The 14395-nt window shown below is 39.7% G+C and overlaps 1 protein-coding gene and 3 non-coding genes across 4 annotated transcripts in view; 2 read left to right on the top strand and 2 right to left on the bottom strand.

Annotated features, from left to right (window-relative positions):
* The window catches only part of LOC133570515 (uncharacterized), a 905074-nt gene that overhangs the window by 806229 nt on the left and 84450 nt on the right, over positions 1–14395 (bottom strand). The window lies entirely within an intron of this gene.
* trnag-gcc (transfer RNA glycine (anticodon GCC)) lies at positions 10499–10569 on the top strand. Its single transcript has one exon. It is a non-coding gene; the product is annotated as a tRNA-Gly (tRNA).
* Positions 11807–11879, bottom strand: trnav-cac (transfer RNA valine (anticodon CAC)). The gene has a single exon. It is a non-coding gene; the product is annotated as a tRNA-Val (tRNA).
* Positions 12414–12487, top strand: trnan-guu (transfer RNA asparagine (anticodon GUU)). Its single transcript has one exon. It is a non-coding gene; the product is annotated as a tRNA-Asn (tRNA).

Raw genomic sequence — 14395 nt, 5'->3', positions numbered from 1 at the left:
TTAATAAACTATAAAGAGTAACATGACAGTGTATATTTCACAAGAGTTGACTAAAAAGTGTAAAATGGGAATGCTACATAAAATGCTTAACATAGACTGATACTGATACTGTGTAATCATTTATTTGTCCTAACATTATTTTGGGATATAAATTGATGTCCCCCCAATGTTAAACTAATTTCTACGCTCACTGTGTGAAGACTGGAGGTTAATGTACTAATAAAGTAAAAACATGTAGCACAAATGATGTGTATATATGTTAGCCAATAACAAGTCCGTCTGTAAGGCACACAAACACATTTATTCAACATCGTTATGATGTAACATGGAAGATGCTAACGTTAAGCTAACTAGCGAGGTGATGCTGTGAAGAGCTGCTCCGCAAAGTTGGCATACAACCAGAAATTACTTTAAAATGTTATTATTAATGTTCACTTTCAATGTATTTATTTGGAACATGTCAAAACTTTACAAGCACAACTTTTGCTCAAGTGATCAAGCGTCCAACATGAGTGGAAGAAGCAGAGCTTGTCTGGTCCCCCCAGTGTAAAAACTAAATGCTTGTCTGGTCTCCCCCAGTGTAAAAACTAAATGCTTGTCTGGTCCCCCCCAGTGTAAAAACTAAATGATTGTCTGGTCCCCCCCCAGTGTAAAAAGTAAATGCTTGTCTGGTCCCCCCCAGTGTAAAAAGTAAATGCCACTCAATGATGTGTTGAGTTGAGTTGAGTGTATTTATTTCTATGTGACATTTAAAACAAGCTCAGTTGGCCAAAGTGCTGTACAGACATAAGACATAAGGTGCACATAGTGTCACATTAACATGGTAACACAGGAGGATGAATACAATACAATAGTAAAATATACCTTAAAAGAAGTGCAGAATATATCACCTAAAATACTAAAATGTAATAAATAAATACAAAAGGATAAAAGAAGAAATAATTAAAAACAGCCAAGATGCTGCCTAACTGGATTTGAACGCCAGGGAGTAAAAATATGTTTTTATATAGAAATAGTCTCAGAGACTGGGAGGATCTAATAGATAGTGGAAGGTTGTTCCACAGTCTGGGCCCTGCCACTGAGAAGGATCCATCTCCTCTGGTTTTTAGCCTAGTTCTTGGGACAGCCAGGAGGAGCTGGTCTGAAGACCTCAGAGTCCTGCTGGGTTAGGTTTAGGGTTACCCTAACCCCCTACTGTACTGTTTACTTGCTGAAATACCCTTTTTAGAGCAAATATCTACCCACATGGCCACTTTGTTGCTGCCAAAAATGTATTTCAAATAATATTTTGATATTGACACACAGGGGCGTCACTAGCTTTTAAGGACGGGGGGGGGGCTTAGCCCCCAGGAGATGCACAGGATGCGAGCGAACGTAGCGCACGAGCACAAATCTTCACAAATGGCTAACAAAGACTTAGAAATGATTCATTGTTATTATTATTATTTGAGTGGGTTTATTTTCAATGTGTGTTCAGTACAACAACAACAATGACATTTTGTTGACAGCATCAACAAGAAACAATGACTTGCATGATCCTTCAAGAGACACTGAAACACAATGAAAGTCATGGCATTAGCCTCTATGTTATTACTTCACAACATAGAGGCTAATGCCACCACTTTCGCTCACAATACTATAATTGTTTGTTCCCAAATATTTTGAAGTTGCACAGATTACATTTTGGGAACATATGTGACTAAAATGGTTGTAAATTCAAGCCCTGGAAATATTACTTAATTACTTGAATTAAAGTCATATCTGGACCGGGATAATTTGGCTTATATATAATATATTTATATATATATATATATATATATATATATATATATATATATATATATATATATATATATATATATATATATTATGGCAAGTCGTTAAGGAAATTAAATATATATGGAAGTCTGAATAGAAATGAGAAAGGTTTATATATACTGTAAATAAGAAAGACTGCTGATGTGAAAAAGAGCCAAAGCTGTCAAAGAGCTGAGGGACCATCTTCAAAGTGCAATGCTGGAACAAATAATGCAAACAATAAAATGTAACTTCCAGGGTTTGAGATTAACGTAGTCCCGTCGTCCCGGGGACGGTAAAAAAATGCACGGGACGAAATGAAATGCTCCCCGGGACGATGGCTTTTAACCATTTTTTTTCTTTTTCTTTTTATGTATTTATTCATTTTACATTTTTTATTAAATGTCTTGGTTTTTCCTCCCTTTGAAAATCCTATGAAATGATTAACACCCATCCATCCATCCCCCCCGCTTATTCCCTTCGGGGTCGCGGGGGGGGGTGCTGGAGCCTAGCTCAGCTACAATCGAGCGGAAGGCGGTGTACACACTGGACAAGTCGCCACCTCATCGCAGGGCCAACACAGATAGACAGACAACATTCACACTCACATTCACACACTAGGGACCATTTAGTGTTGCCAATCAACCTATCCCCAGGTGCATGTCTTTGGAGGTGGGAGGAGCCTATCCCCAGGTGCATGTCTTTGGAGGTGGGAGGGGCCTATCCCCAGGTGCATGTCTTTGGAGGTGGGAGGAAGCCGGAGTACCCGGAGGGAACCCACGTAGTCACGGGGAGAACATGCAAACTCCACACAGAAAGATCCCGAGCCTGGGATTGAACCCAGGACTGCTCAGGATCTTCGTATTGTGAGGCAGAAGCACTAACCCCTCTTCCACCGTGCAGCTATTAATGTAACAATACAATACAACAAATATATTTAATGATGCTTTTTCCATTATTTGAACAATAGGCTAATGTATATTACTTGATATAGATTCGACAAGAAACACAAAAGTTAAAAAGTAAATGATTTACAATTGCAGACACAAGGTTTGGTGCAGCTTCACTCATTGTAAAGGAGGACGGAAGTCCACGCAGGAGAAAAATGACTACAAAGATGGTGTATTTAGAGCGGGAAAGTAACTTTTTGTCAAACACAGACCAGGTGTAAAGTGGACATAATACATTTGACTACAAGCAGTGATGAATACTTACTTTCTTGAAAACCTTTCTTATGTCCTTTTTGCATCCGTTCACGTTCTTGTTCTGCAATCTGCAGTGCTGTGTGCTAATGTGCTTCGTACAACTGCAGGACCGCAAGCAAGGTCGCAGAGAAAATGCGGACTGGATTTTGAGTGATGTGGGCATTTTCTATATGAAGAAGTGGAATGGATTGGATACCGACGCACTAAAGGGGCTCGCTACCTTACGCTATGAAGTGAGGGGAAACTGAGTGAATAATGACAGGTTATATTATTATTTATTTAAACTCATATTCGGCCCACTTCATAATGAATATGTCAGCATGTATTTGTAAAATAAAAATATATAACACCAAATGATTTAGGGGGGCTTAAGAATATTTTAGGGGGGCTTGAGCCCCCCTAAAATAGGCCTAACAACGCCAATGTTGACACATCTCATCTCTGCATACTCTACTAGAATACCCTTATGAGCATTACATATACTGTATATAAATCAAGTACCTATTTTACTGTTTACTTGTAGAAATACCCTTTACAAAGTTAAAATATGCCAAAACAACCACTTTGCTACTGCCAAAAATTGATTTCAAGTAATATTTTGATATTGACACAACTCATCTCTGCATATTCTACTAGAATACCCTTATGAGCATTACATATATCAACACCTACTGTACTGTTTACTTGTTGAAATACCCTTTTTAGAGCTAAAAACGACCCAAATGGCCACTTTGCTGCTGCCAAAAATAGATTCCAGACAATATTAACAATAATAACAAAATGTCAAAACATTTCTGTTAGAATAATTGTTTCTAAATGATCACAAAAAACTTTGTATTACATTGTGTTCCTGACAAAAGGACAGGGGCTGTCTTCGAAACGTACCAAGAAGAATGCTCGTAAAACTCCACTGGGACTTCAAAGCGGACAGATGGCAGGATCTGCCCGACTTCCAGAGGAACTCTTTTTGAAGTATTTTACAAACTCTTTTTGAACTATTTTATGGAACTCTCTTTGGACTATTTTATGGAACTCTTTTTTTTAACTTTTTTACAACCTCTGCTTTTGAACTGTTGGGTAACCGAAGGCAACGCTGTTTACGACCCACTTCCCTTTGGAAGCAGCTGTGGTCAGGTGGGGGGAGAAAGTCAAATAAAGAAGGAGTGCAATCTTTTGGCAGAGCGTGGTTGAAGACTGTACAGAAAGTACAGTCGCCATGTTTCTCCTCAATATTGAGTCCAAATTTAATTCTGTTTCTGTTTGATTATTTGCCTCTTGTCTTGTATAGATGTCATCAGTGTTTGAACCTGATATTTCTCTAAAAAACAATATTATACATTCTGAAAATGTAAACGATAGCAAGAATATACCTACAACTTTCAGAAAAATTTCACTTGCAAACACTTTGTTTAAAAGGTTTTTACTGTACCAAAATTCTAAATAAGTAAATAAAAATGACTGATAAACACTGGAAAACTGTCACTGAATGTCTTAGTGTGATGTCATTCTGTCACAGACAAATGCTACACAGCTCCATGCTGGTGCTGAGAGGAAAAACATGTTATATTTGTGTCATTTTTTATATATATTTATATATATATATACACACGCACACACATACATATATACAGTATACATATATACACACAAACACTCAATTTGACATACAAAATAACTACTATTTTTAAGAACAAGTTACAGTAATATATAATACATATAACATATAATATATATGTATATATAAAAAAAATATATATATATATTATATTATATATAGACATATAAACTATATGGGTATATATTTTCTCCAAAAAGGGTATTTCAACAAGTAAACAGTACAGTAGGTAGTTGATGTTGATATATGTAATGCTCATAAGGGTATTCTAGTCAAATATGTGATGTGTAAATATCAAAATATTACGTGGAATCACTTTTTGTCAGGCACTATTACATTTAATGACAATGTTACATAAATGAATACATCCAAACACGTTGTACATATTTATTATGTGCAGGAAGAAATAACAGTTACAATTGTGTGTATCTTCCAAACAAGAAAGAGGTTTTATCACATCACCATGGGACTAACAACACTCCTTTAAATCTCATCAATACCACAGAAGAGGCAAACTGTCCTTTTCCAGGCACCATAAAGTCTTAAATAATGTCAAACACGTAGCGATACAACAACCAGGAAGATAAAGTGTTTGTCTCACACCTACTAATCCACTGTGGACACACCAAGACACAAATGGAGGTTCAGTGACCTCCGCCAAGGAAACACATTTTTGTCAGCCATTCACATTTTGCCACAACACACATGAGGGAAAGTCCTAGTTGGAAATACTAATATTGTGTGTCAGTCACCTGATACATGTTGTGTGTAAGTCACGTGATACATGTTGTGTGTAAGTCACGTGATACATGTTGTGTGTAAGTCACGTGATACATGTTGTGTGTAAGTCACGTGATACATGTTGTGTGTAAGTCACCTGATACATGTTGTGTGTAAGTCACCTGATACATGTTGTGTGTAAGTCACGTGATACATGTTGTGTGTAAGTCACGTGATACATGTTGTGTGTAAGTCACGTGATACATGTTGTGTGTAAGTCACCTGATACATGTTGTGTGTAAGTCACGTGATACATGTTGTGTGTAAGTCACGTGATACATGTTGTGTGTAAATCACGTGATACATGTTGTGTGTAAGTCACGTGATACATGTTGTGTGTAAGTCACGTGATACATGTTGTGTGTAAGTCACCTGATACATGTTGTGTGTAAGTCACGTGATACATGTTGTGTGTAAGTCACGTGATACATGTTGTGTGTAAATCACGTGATACATGTTGTGTGTAAGTCACGTGATACATGTTGTGTGTAAGTCACGTGATACATGTTGTGTGTAAGTCACGTGATACATGTTGTGTGTAAGTCACGTGATACATGTTGTGTGTAAATCACGTGATACATGTTGTGTGTAAGTCACGTGATACATGTTGTGTGTAAGTCACGTGATACATGTGTGTAAGTCACGTGATACATGTTGTGTGTAAGTCACGTGATACATGTTGTGTGTAAGTCACGTGATGCATGTTGTGTGTAAGTCACGTGATACATGTTGTGTGTAAGTCACGTGATACATGTTGTGTGTAAGTCACGTGATACATGTTGTGTGTAAGTCACATGATACATGTTGTGTGTAAGTCACGTGATACATGTTGTGTGTAAATCACGTGATACATGTTGTGTGTAAGTCACGTGATACATGTTGTGTGTAAGTCACGTGATACATGTTGTGTGTAAGTCACGTGATACATGTTGTGTGTAAGTCACGTGATACATGTTGTGTGTAAATCACGTGATACATGTTGTGTGTAAGTCACGTGATACATGTTGTGTGTAAGTCACGTGATACATGTTGTGTGTAAGTCACATGATACATGTTGTGTGTAAGTCACGTGATACATGTTGTGTGTAAGTCACGTGATACATGTTGTGTGTAAGTCACGTGATACATGTTGTGTGTAAGTCACGTGATACATGTTGTGTGTAAATCACGTGATACATGTTGTGTGTAAGTCACGTGATACATGTTGTGTGTAAGTCACGTGATACATGTTGTGTGTAAGTCACGTGATACATGTTGTGTGTAAGTCACGTGATACATGTTGTGTGTAAATCACGTGATACATGTTGTGTGTAAGTCACGTGATACATGTTGTGTGTAAGTCACGTGATACATGTGTGTAAGTCACGTGATACATGTTGTGTGTAAGTCACGTGATACATGTTGTGTGTAAGTCACGTGATGCATGTTCTGTGTAAGTCACGTGATGCATGTTGTTGAGTATTAAACTCTGCGACTGTTTTTTTCGGATATTGACCATGTTGGGGTTCCGGTCAGAGAACACACAGTCATCATTTGGACTCTTCCAACTTTAATGGTGCATATTGGTTTAGGTTCATTTCTTTAGTTAGTTAGTATCTGTAAATCAGAAGCAAACACCCATCAACATTTATGTCATTTAACTAAACAACAATATAATTATATGCTCAAAGTAAAATACTAGAGACATAATATATTGCATTTCTACAATGGCATGTGAGCTAGCCACATTAGCAGCAACAATGCTATCCTTAACAGGGAGATGTTAGCTCGTAGCATTCTGACAACACAGCACCAATAATACTCATAAAACACCACTAGATGTTACACAAACACAGTGATGTCCATTAATAAACTAAATTAGTCTTATATAATAATCAACATACTCACATCGTCAAAGACTAGAGCACCGATTAAACGTAGCAGAGAAACAAGTCAGCACACATTAACACACGTCAAAAGGGAAGCGGAAGTGACCCCTACAGGAAGGAAGCGGAAGTGACACTGTCAAGAAATGCTTCAAAATAAAGTATCTGAAAACATAGATAAACATGGAGAATTCTTAACACATGTTGTGTGTAAGTCACGTGTGTAAGATGACAAAAAGAGATGTGAGTTGTTTTCAAGGCTTTGGTCCTGAAAAGATGGAAGGCTTTTGCTGGGCGCGGTGGATATTTGGAATGGAAGAAACCTTGGAGGGGACCACAAGTGGTAATGATGATGCCAGCCTATTTCATCCTAAACTTCATTGCAAAAGGACGCTTTCTTCTTTCCTTTATCTTTTTCCGCAAAAACATTTCGGCGACGGGGTTTTCAATGTAAAAGCTTTAATTTGCATTTTCTTTGCAGCCGACTTGCTTCCTCTCGTCGAAACCAGGAAGTATCCTTCGGCCCGTTCAATCCCGGGTTGGGGTTGATGGAAGGAGTTTGGAAAAAAATACAAAGGTGAGAAAAGTTGGCCCCCCCGCGACGGTCCTTTGGTCCGGGGTCCCCCCTTACGACTGTCCTTCGCCATTCTTTTCTCTTCTTTTTTAATATTTGTACAAACCTTCACTCGCCCAAAAAAAAAGAAAAGTTTTCGTGCACGACTTGAGTCCAGCTTTTCTTCCATGTTAAAATCGGTAATGATAACAATCTTTTTTCGTGTTTTTCTGAGGTAAAAAAGAAACAAAACAAAAAAAGTTTCTCCCCCTTACCGTTAAACGCCGCCACGGGAATGGGGGGGGGGGGGGGGAGAAAAGAAAAGGCCCTTTTTAAAAAAAATCTTTGACCTGGTCCTGGCTATTTGGGCGTGCTTCAGTTGGGACAAAAGAAGCATGTAAAGGATCTTGGACTGTTTTGGACAAAAAGCCTTCCCACCTGACTTGTCAATGTGCTGCAGAGACTGAGAGGGCATCATCTTCTACCACCACACAAACAAATGAAGCAAGAAAAGTCTTTTCCCAACCTTGAAAAGGGAAGAGGCGGAGAGAAGCAGTTTGTCGCTACATGCGGAAACAAATGCCAAATGGTGTGTGTATCATCTAATAGTGGCCTTCAGATTTCTGTCCTGGGAGTTAAAGACATACACTTGGTTGTCTCCGGTACTGAGAAAGACATGATTCCGTAGTAAGGAGCCCACTTTCACAATACACCACTGTGATAAATAAGCAAACTCCTTCCTTCCATCTTTATTTACAGCGGAAGAGAGACCACCACTGTTTCCCGCGCCTCAAATTCTGACCAATAGCAGTTTGCATTTAGCGGTAGTCGCGTCATCAAGTCTTTATTTTGTCTCTTACTGTGGTGTTGTCTTTATTTTGATATGGCATACAGGATGTGATGTTATTATGCTTGACACATTGACTCCTCTGGAGAATAAACTGATCATTACAACTCATATTAGTAGATTAAAGAAAGTGAATTTTGGTTTGATTTATTGTTTGAAATACTTAAGGGTTAAACTATAGTATTGTTGTTACTTCAATGTTGACGCCAATCAAGCACTTGATGGCGTTGTGTTGCTAGACTAGGAAGCGGAAGTAGCGTTCATGAGGAGTTTCCATCATACAATTATTGATATTGTCTCTCAGTATGCAAAATAAAGGGACTTTGATTTATTGCATCAAATGTTAGTTGTAGTATTTACATGTTTTTCTTCAACAGTTGGGCAAGACAACCACAAGGTGGCGTAGGCCGCACCAGCACTTGTGTGGCTCAACCATGAAGAAGAAAACTATCCAATCAAAACATTTTCAAGAAAACTGTCATATTTCAATTCGCTTTGCATGTTTTTTTTTTTTGCCATTTTTACAACTTTTATCCGGCTTTTAAATCAAGCTTTTTAACGAAAGTGAAACATTTACGATGTACTTTTGGGAGAATAGGTTACAAACTTTTGAAGGGTGGCTTTTTGACAAAGACTGGAAAACGTGAGTTTTGAGTCCAAATTGAAAAGAAGTCAGTTTTAATTGTAAACACTGCAGATGGGACGGCGTGGCGCAGTGGAAGAGTGGCCGTGCGCGACCCGAGGGTCGCTTGTTCAATCCCCACCTAGTACCAACCTCGTCATGTCCGTTGTGTCCTGAGCAAGACACTTCACCCTTGCTCCTGATGGGTGCTGGTTAGCGCCTTGCATGGCAGCTCCCTCCATCAGTGTGTGAATGTGTGTGTGAATGGGTAAATGTGGAAGTAGTGTCAAAGCGCTTTGAGTACCTTGAAGGTAGAAAAGCGCTATACAAGTACAACCCATTTATCATTTATAAAATGACAAGACGCATGTAGCAGCTTTTTGTTTATAGCATTTCTTTGTTGCAAAGTAGTGTTGTTGAAGCAAGTCTTTAACTCTTTCATTCTTAATCATCAAATGTAAATAATCAAATGTAGATATTTTTTCTTATGCCTTCTGATCTCTCTCTCTCTCTCTCTCTCTCTCTCTCTCTCTCTCTCTCTCTCTCTCTCTCTCTCTCTCTCTCTCTCAAATTTGCAAAAAAGTTTCTAGTTAAAACGTTTGCAACATAACTTTCAAGCCATGCTTTTTTAAACTAATGTAAATTACTGATAATCAATGCTATCGCCTCAAATTGGCTATCATCAATTCAGTGTAGGGTTATAGACATCGTGTTGAAATCCCATGCTGTTCCAGGCACTGTAGCTGTCAGTCAAGGTGCCTGTTTGTTACATAGGAGATGTTGGGCTCAAATCCCGTCAGTGTCCTGATGTTTTTTCTGTAACACTTTCTCAGTTTGTTTTCAAACCACATGAATGCAAGCCAAATTCTATTCGTTTTGAATAAAATCCCAATGGATCCACAGAGTTTGATGTTTACTGCAATGTTTTCTTCAAAAAAATGCCATTTAAAATGTGGATTGAGTAGCCTATCGCCTCATTTTTGAGCCCATGTCCTCCTCTAAATTTGCAAAAAAGTTTCTAGTTAAAACGTGTGCCACATTTGCAACATAACTTTCAAGCCATTCTTGTTTAAACTAATGTAAATTACTGATAATCAATGCTATCGCCTCATATTGGCTATCATTAATTCAGTGTAGCATGTTTGGTACGTCGCAGCCCGCATTTCAAACGTTCTTCCTCTTAACCGAGTTCATAAATCTCTTTTACTCCACAGGCATTGGTGGTTCAGTGGTAGAATTCTCGCCTGCCATGCGCGAGACCCGGGTCCGATTCCCGGCCAATGCATTCTGTTGCTTTTATTACATTTTAACTAATATTCATAAGGGACAAAAACAATGTTTGTGACAACCGCAAGACGCAGGCATTCCACCCAAAAGGCATATTGGACTCACCGAAGGCTGAATCAGTATACTTCTAGTTACGCCCATCCAATGACAATGACAATCGGTCAGCGCGTTCGGCTGTTAACTGAGAGGATGGTGGTTCAAGCCCACCTAGGGACGAAATCTTGACGCGAACACGAGGGTTTGAGGGTTTTCTTGTACAGCCCATGTCCCTCTCTGAATTTGCAAAAAAGTTTCTAGTAAAAACGTTTGCAACATAACTTTCAAGCCATGCTTGTTTAAACTAATGTAAATTACTGATAATCAATGTTATCGCCTCAAATTGGCTATCATTAATTCAGTGTAGGGTTATAGACATCGTGTTGAAATCCCATGCTGTTCCAGGCGCTGTAGCTGTCAGTCAAGGTGCCTGTTTGTTAAATAGGAGATGTTGGGCTCAAATCCCGTCAGTGTCTTGAAGTTTTTTCTGTAACACTTTCTCAGTTTGTTTTCAAACCACATGAATGCAAGCCAAATTATATTCGTTTTGAATAAAATCCCAATGGATCCACAGAGTTTGATGTTTACTGCAATGTTTTCTTCAAAAAAATGCCATTTTAAATGTGGATTGAACCAGGACTCAGAAAGAAACACTACTTCAGATGGGTTCCAAATCACTTTGTAATTTAAGACAGCAGAGTGGCGCAGCGGAAGCGTGCTGGGCCCATAACCCAGAGGTCGATGGATCGAAACCATCCTCTGCTATGATTTAGGTTTCAGTTGTCTATTTGACTGGTTCTTAATTTGAAAGCAAGGCCAACACTCATTCAGACTGCAGCTGTCTTCTCTAACTCTTTGGGAATTACACCTATGATTCCTGCTAAAAGAGAGGTTAAACATCTTATAAGTCAATCTAAACAGTACAGTTGCAATCCATTGAAAGCCCTGAGAATACAGTGACTTGAATGAATGAGAAATTTCACAGGTTTGTGCGTGACATTTTCATGGAACCCAGCATTCATGATGTTGAAGCCTGAGGTCTGCCTATATGAGAACCCTCTAAATTTGGTGTCGTGTGTGCTCGGCTGTACATGAGGTGGTCAGCTATGTTGCAAACTACTTTATGATGAAACACAGGACCTTGCTATCATTTATTTCCTTGCTTATTTATAGAGGTAAGAAGGAAAGTAAAAAGACCTTGTTTCCACCCTGTTTCGAACAGGGGACCTTTCGCGTGTGAGGCGAATGTGATAACCACTACACCATGGAAACTGCTGCAAGATGCAGACCTTTATCAAGACTTACAAGTTGATTTTGGGCCAATGGAAAACATGGTGCTCGCTAGTCTTATTGCTGTTATTAGCTGCATTGCATTTCTTGCCTTTTGTGGATGTTGTTAAATCCCTTGTGCACGTAGAATGTGTTCTACTTTGTAGCATGTTTTGTCTGTCGCAGCCCGCATTTCAAACGTTCTTCCTCTTAACCGAGTTCATAAACCTATTTTCTCCACAGCCATTGGTGGTTCAGTGGTAGAATTCTCGCCTGCCACGCGGGAGACCCGGGTCCGATTCCCGGCCAATGCAATCTGTTGCTTTTATTACATATTAACTAATATTCATAAGGGACAAAAGCAATGTTTGTGACAACCGCAAGACGCAGGCATTCCACCCAAAAGGCATATTGGACTCCCTGAAGTCTGAAGCAGTGTACTTCTCGTTACGCTAATCCAAAGACAATGACATCGGGACATCGTAGCATGAGATTTTATAATTTTTTTGTGCAGTAATTAATCATGTAAACCAGTAAGTCTCTGTGGCGCAATCGGTCAGCGCGTTCGGTTGTTAACTGAGAGGATGGTGGTTCAAGCCCACCCAGGGACGAAATCTTGACTCGAGCACAGGTTTTTGAGGGTTTCCTTGTACAGCCCATGTCCTTCTCTAAATTTGCAAAAAAGTTTCTAGTTAAAACGTGTGCCACGTTTGCAACATAACTTTCAAGCTGATTCCCGGCAAATAAATTCTGTTGCTTTTATTACATTTTAACTAATATTCATTAGGGACAAAAGCAATGTTTGTGAAAACCGCAAGACGCAGGCATTCCACCCAAAGGGCATATTGGACTCACCGAAGGCTGAATCAGTATACTTCTAGTTACGCCCTGTACAGCCCATGTCCTTCTCTAAATTTGCAAAAAAGTTTCTAGTTAAAACGTGTGCCACGTTTGCAACATAACTTTCAAGCCATTCTTGTTTAAACTAATGTAAATTACTGATAATCAATGCTATCGCCTCATATTGGCTATCATTAATTCAGTGTAGCATGTTTGGTCCGTCGCAGCCCGCATTTCAAACGTTCTTCCTCTTAACTGAGTTCATAAATCTCTTTTACTCCACAGGCATTGGTGGTTTAGTGGTAGAATTCTCGCCTGCCACGCGGGAGACCCGGGTCAGATTCCCGGCCAATGCATTCTGTTGCTTTTATTACATTTTAACTAATATTCATAATGGACAAAAACAATGTTTGTGACAACCGCAAGACGCAGGCATTCCACCCAAAAGGCATATTGGACTCACCGAAGGCTGAATCAGTATACTTCTAGTTACGCCCATCCAATCACAATGACAATCGGTCAGCGCGTTCGGCTGTTAACTGAGAAGATGGCGGTTCAAGCCCACCCAGGGACGAAATCTTGACTCGACGACAGGTGTTTCAATCAATCAATCAATCAATCTTTATTTATATAGCCCTAAATCACAAGTGTCTCAAAGGGCTGCACAAGCCACAACGACATCCTCGGTACAAAGCCCACATACGGGCAAGGAAAAACTCACCCCAGTGGGACGTCGATGTGAATGACTATGAGAAACCTTGGAGAGGACCGCATATGTGGGTAACCCCCCCCCTCTAGGGGAGACCGAAAGCAATGGATGTCGAGTGGGTCTGACATAATATTGTGAGAGTCCAGTCCATAGTGGATCCAACATAATAGTAAGAGTCCAGTCCATAGTGGGGCCAGCAGGACACCATCCCGAGCGGAGACGGGTCAGCAGCGTAGAGATGTTCCCAGCCGATGCACAGGCGAGCGGTCCACCCCGGGTCCCGACTCTGGACAGCCAGCACTTCATCCATGGCCACCGGACCTGTGCCCCCCCCCCTCAAGGAAAAGGGGAGCAGAGGAGAAAAGAAAAGAAACGGCAGATCAACTGGTCCAACAGGGGGGCTATTTAAAGGCTAGAGTATACAAATGAGTTTTAAGATGGGACTTAAATGCTTCTACTGACGTAGCATCTCTAATTGTTACCGGGAGGGCATTCCATAGTACTGGAGCCCGAATAGAAAACGCTCTATAGCCCGCAGACTTTTTTTGGGCTCTGGGAATCACTAATAAGCCGGAGTTCTTTGAACGCAGATTTCTTGCCGGGACATATGGTACAATACAATCGACAAGATAGGACGGAGCTAGACCGTGTAGTATTTTATACGTAAGTAGTAAAACCTTAAAGTCACTTCTTAAGTGCACAGGAAGCCAGTGCAGGTGAGCCAGTATAGGCGTAATATGATCAAACTTTCTTGTTCTTGTCAAAAGTCTAGCAGCCGCATTTTGTACCAACTGTAATTTTTTAATGCTAGACATAGGGAGACCCGAAAATAATACGTTACAGTAGTCGAGACGAGACGTAACGAACGCATGAATAATGATCTCAGCGTCGCTAGTGGATAAAATAGAACGAATTTTAGCGATATTACGGAGATGAAAGAAGGCCGTTTTAGTAACACTCTTAATGTGTG

Source organism: Nerophis lumbriciformis, linkage group LG28 (assembly GCF_033978685.3).
Source record: "Nerophis lumbriciformis linkage group LG28, RoL_Nlum_v2.1, whole genome shotgun sequence".
NCBI classification, from domain to species: Eukaryota; Metazoa; Chordata; class Actinopteri; order Syngnathiformes; family Syngnathidae; genus Nerophis; species Nerophis lumbriciformis.
The sequence above is the reverse complement of the archived record's forward strand: the minus strand, read 5'-3'. Positions and strand labels throughout refer to the sequence as shown.